Source organism: Nicotiana attenuata, chromosome 1, assembly GCF_001879085.1.
Source record: "Nicotiana attenuata strain UT chromosome 1, NIATTr2, whole genome shotgun sequence".
Taxonomy (NCBI): domain Eukaryota; kingdom Viridiplantae; phylum Streptophyta; class Magnoliopsida; order Solanales; family Solanaceae; genus Nicotiana; species Nicotiana attenuata.
In genome coordinates this window covers 18,009,071-18,014,980 of record NC_031989.1, presented here as the reverse complement: position 1 = coordinate 18,014,980, position 5,910 = coordinate 18,009,071, and positions in this window count along the sequence as shown.

Here is a 5,910-nt window from a genome sequence, read left to right as displayed (position 1 = left end):
ATTTTTCTAAAACAAACAAGTTTGATATTTTATTATTTTATAAAATGCAGAGTTTAATATTATTCAAGTAATTATGTTTTTCACTTTGTCGTAGTGTGAAATTATATGCTTATACCAATTAATCTCATTAGTAGTAAAAAAAGTTCTCTAATTTTTTTGGGTAATTTTTTTCTCTAATACAGTTGCTCTATTTCGAATTTCTTTATATGTAACATCTCTAACGTGGTATTATTTTTTCAAATGCAAAGTCTAATTATTATTTTTCTAACTATTTAGCCTCTAGGATATCCTTAATACATATACACTAATTTTCTTAATAACAATTTGTTTCCTCTTTATTTTCTCTTTACCGTATATCTACTTTATTTTCATTCGAAAACACATGATCATTCAAAATTATGTTTCTCCAAAAAGTTATAGCTTCTCCACAGAGGATGACATTTGCAATATCCCCTGGTAAATCGGAATGTAAATCAGTTACTTTAGAAAATACAAAGCATTTATAGCTTGAGGAGTTAAAACAGTGTTGTTAAGACAATAGAAAAGATTTTTAAAAACTGTTTAACCTGCACCTGCCCCGCTCTGCATCCGCATAAGAGTAAACCCGCCTCGCCCCGCCCCATTCCCATCCCTATATACGCGTTAATGTTGGGCACATGCCCATGTTGTCCAGTCAAAGGCCCAATGGCCTAATGCTATTCTCTTTTGTTTTCCAATCCTATTTGGAATTGGATTCGGTTTATTCCTATTTTGAGTGGGTTTTGGCTTTAAGAGAAATTATATCAATTCAATTGTAATATGATTTAAAGATGCGAGAAATACATTTAATCATATTAAGAAAAAAATTCGATGTAGAACTAAGTCTTAGCTCAATAGGAAAATGTTAAGGGGCTTGTGACTTAAATAACAGGTTCGAGCTTTACCATAAAAATTATATCTAGTATTTAAGTATAGAAAGGTAAATGGGTGAATCGTTATTCCTCAATATCGAAGGATGTAGGATTTTATACAAACAATGCCAGTATGTTGTCACAATTTGACTGCTAAATGGCGATTTAATTGTGTCCTAAATTAATATTATTCCTATTGATTTCAAACAACGTGAGGCTATTTTATAGGAGTATATCTATATTGTTTTAATAAAGGTATTGCATGACAATATACGGAAAGAGTATAGCATAAAGCAACATATAGGAAGAAAATTGTTTAACCAAAAATGGAATTCTCGTCAAAGCCAATATTTAAAAGAAATCGGGTTACTGATAACCAAGATTTACTTCACTTTCCCAACGATTTTAGACGAAATGGATCAAAGAATAAAAATAATTGACTGAGAAAATAGAAATAAACTAATAATCACTCCCAAAAATTAAGGCTTAAAGCTCGGAGAATAAAGCAAAGAATAACAATACGGATTTCAATAATAATTGCTGCTTGCCTTTACAAATGAAATGCCAGCCCGGAGCATACAATTGTAACAGTTCCCTTACTTAATTTGGGCTCATTAATGGGATTATTTGTATTGATTGCCCATTACCACATGTAACCGTAAGGAAAATATTTATTACTAGAGATTCTTTGTAACTATATCGGTTTTCCTTCCTTATTTACTTCAGGTTCATATATCTTCCCATATTTGCAGCCTTTATTCATTCCGCTCATGTTTCCCTTTTTACAGTTGTTAGGTCCGGTTCTCTCCTCAATATAACCCTGTGGATATTTCTCCCGTGCCTTTTCCTGCACTCGTTAATTCCTTACATCAATGTTCCACGTATCATGCCCCGTCAGCTTGCTGAAGGCCCATGTGTCATGTCTTTTTTCCACCAATACAGATAGTCCCCCACTTTCTGAATATTCTCAACTGAATATTCGGGTGGGGTGTTGATGATAGGCTATAATTACGTATTTTAGTCGCTTATTCCACTCTAATTTAATGCACTTTAGTTGAGTTTGCGTTTTAATCGCTAGTGTTTTGCACTAACTGTGTGTTTTATGCCTTGTAGGAATAATTCCGAGCTATATAGATGTTATGGAATGAATTCAAGTGACTTGGAGCTTTGAAATCTGAGTAAAAGCCCAAGGATACAAGCCGGTATCGCGTTTGGGGGTCAACGGATGATAGTTAGAGCGAACGAAGAATCGAGCAGACATATTGTGCACTGTCTAGTAAAATAGATATAACTTTTTGCTCATAACTCCATTTTGGCTCCACAATATATGGTTGGAAAGATAACTCAAAGGGCTACAACTTTCATGTTTTACGTTTTTCCAAATTCGGAACGGAACAGGGTGAAAAATGCGCAATAGCACGGTCGCGCTAGTTTTAGCGCGCCCAGAAACAGAACACTTGTCAACTAGCGCGCCCAGATGCGCGCGACCACGCTAGTTAAGCCCCGGAAAAGTGTCCTTTTTTCACATTGGAGAAGGTATAATTGTTTGGGCCCAACCCTACTTGGTATATATACATAGGAGAACGTTTTTGAGAGCAATTTTTGACCAAGGAAGAGCACAGAGCCGTCGTGGAGGCCGGGTTTCATCTATTCTTCCACCAAACTTAGTAATTTTTATGTTTCTTTGTATGATTTGTTGTTTTGCTACTATGTCTATGTGGAGTTAAACTTCACGTTCTAGGGTTGTGGTTCTTTCATGACTATTGTTGTTCGGATATTGATTTTGATTTCTTAGTTTATCATATTGGTTTATTTATTCAATCCTGCACTTAATTATTTGATTGCTTGATCACTAATTGAATACTATCTACGAGTCTAGAATTGAACTCGAAAGTGGGAATTCTAGATTGCATATAGGATTGAGTAGAGCAAGTTCTTGAACCTGGGCCCTGGGGAACGGATTCGCGGTTAGGATAGACATATACCTAATTGCCTTGCTTGGTTGATTTATAGGAATTATAAATGCGTTCTTGTTGATTCTAATTCCATAGACATATAGGAGTTAGGTTAGCTTGAATAGGCGAGTAAGAAATCGACAGATTCTTATGAGCAATATTAACCCTGTCAGCCAATAAACTAGATAAATTAGTTAGTCAATTCAATTGAAGAATACAATAGGAATGTTAGATAGCCCATAACCCTAGATCGTTTTCATTACATTGATATCATAAAAATATGCTATTTTCCTCTGTTTAAAGTTCATTATTTGTTTTTATTTATTTTAATTAGTTTAGAATCAAATACTTCTTGGTTTAATTCTTGTATAGATAATTAGGATACTCTAATTTAGTTAATACTTGATCATAAGTCCTCGTGGGTTCGACAACCGACTTTTAGTCACTTTATTACTTGACGACCGCATATACTTGCGTGTGCGTTTGGCCGCAACAGGTAACTTTTTACGACGGGAATTCTTTGTCGCCGTTTCTCGAGTATCATTATGCCTTCTTCAGAATCGATGCGACATATGTCACATTCATTTAATGCCCATGCCATGTGGCTTCGTATGATTGGATCTGCAGTTTCTCAGTGCTTTTTAGGGTTTTCTGCGGCTGCGTTAGTCATGAAGTGACGATTCCATTATGATGCTTCATAATGACCAATTTTTAACGATGATTCTATCTCCTTATAAATACTTCATACTTTTTGATTTTCTTGAAACCTTCTTCCTTTCATATTCATTATCTTAGTCCTTCTCGGTACCTTTTCTCTGTATTTCCTTTGTTAAACATGTCTTCATCAACAGCAGTCCCTCGCAAAGTTGTGATCGTTGACGAACTTGCTCCCTCTGCTGCCCCAACTAGAAGTAGGAGAGGTGGTAGACTTTGTAGCCTTAGTTCGTTATCTACTCGTTGTTCGTATTCTCATAGTTGTTCTGGCAGACCATCTTCTTCTAAACCTAGGGCTCCTTTGACCCCTAAATCCTCTTCTAGAAATAGGGACCTAAATGAACCTGCGCGGGAGCCTACGATTGCTGAGGTTGTTCCTCAAATTTCTTTTGTATCAGATCGTGAGACCATGAGGAATCAAGTCTCTTCTATAGATTCCCTTAACCCCGGTGAACTCAAGTTTAATCACTCCTGGCCTTCATTCTTTAGTTCGAAGAGAATGCCATTGGAAGCCTACTTTTCCAGTCTAAATCTCTGGTGCTAATCAAAGAATCACATCTTACCATGCTGGTTTTTCTTTTGTTTATACCTACCCTTTCACTTTAGGGTTTAAGCCTCTCATTGATCAAGTGATCATCGAATTTTGTCGCTACTTTAATGTGTATCTTGGTCAGATTGGTCCCATCGTATGGAGGGCGGTAGTATGCCTTTGTTATTTATCAGATTTGGCCTCCGTTCCTTTTACCTTTCGTCACTTACTTCATATGTACTCCCCCATGTTGTTTCGTGAAGGAGTATATCCCCTCGTGGCTAGAAGTAAAAGAGTGCTAGTTAGCCCCGAGGATGACCAGGATCGTGGTTGGTATGCCCGTTTTGTTGTTGCCCCCACTAGTGGGTGAGGAGAACATGCCTTTTCCGGAAAAATAGAACTTTGCACGTAAGTTTTCTTTTTACCTTGAATTCCTTCATGTAATCATATACCCATTTTTCCAGCAACTATTTTTTGAAGATATTTTCGACTTCTGTACTTCGGTAGAAAAGATGTTGACTGCTGCTTCTATGGACAAAAGATCATGGAAATTTCTTTCTCAAAAATTCGGTTGGAAAGTAAAGACGCACGGTACTCTTCACCCTCGTAGTTCTTTTTCTTTTTTCACTTGTTCATATGTAATTTTCATCATCCTTTTTTTGTTAGGGTTTGCTATTCGTGGCATTAGTCCCGCATCTGTTCCATCAACGAGGCTTTTTGTAAGCCTTGCTCAGGAACGAATTTTAAGCGCTTCTTCCTCCAAGAGGAAAACTGGTGAAGCTCGTGGGTCCGATAATGAAGAAGTAGAAGAAGGTTCTTTGGTGAGAAGGTCGCGTGTCGGGAGACGTGTGATCTCTCACTACTACAAAAAAGGCCTTTGGCGGTAATTATTTAGCGGCAATAAGATAATGATTGCTAATAAATTCTTTAAGCTTAAATATTAGCGGCATATAACCATTAGCCAGTAAAAGATATCCTTTACTAGCAATAAAAAATAATAGCCACTAAAAATTACTAATTGAAATTAATCTTTTATTATCTTAACTTTCCCTCCGCATAAAAAAGAGAAACATCTTTCCCTCCGATTTTTTTGATTCCTTTTATCGTTTCCCTCCCCAATTAGAAAACATTAGAACGATAACGATTGAATCGCTTCCCTCCCCAGTTGAATCGACTTCGCTGCCAAAAAACCTAACTCGCTGCTGCGTCAACGGCAGTGCGTCAACGGCAGTGCGATTTACAGTGCTTCAACGGCAGTGCCCATCTTCTTCCCAGGTAAATTCTCTTCTCTTCGATTTACAATCGATTTACAGTAGATCAGTTCAAATCGATTTACAGTGCGTCAATGGCAGTGTAACTTCTCTTCTTCCAATTGATTTACAGTAGATTTACAGTAAATCATTTCCTTGCAATCGATTTACAGTAGATTTTGGATTGATGCTGGTCGATTGATTTACCGTAAATCAGTTCCTAACTCGTTGTTGCATCAACAGCCTGCCGTAGTGCCCGTCCATCTTCTTCCCCTGTTAAATCAGTCGCTTGCAATCGATTTACAGTAGATTTTGGATTGATGCTTGTCGATTGATTTACAATAGATTCTGTGTACATTAATCTGGTAAAAGTCATGTTATATGGCTGTTCTTATTTGGATGTAGAAAATCCTGATTTAGGAAGTTTGTTTCGGCCGCTTATCTCTTATATCTAAATTTCTCCCATGTTAAAAACTAATTTGGGGAAAGAAACTCATATAGTTACCGGGGTTAATGTTCTTGCACATGGGATTCGTGTTCTGTATGAAACGATGTATGTAGCATGGACAAAG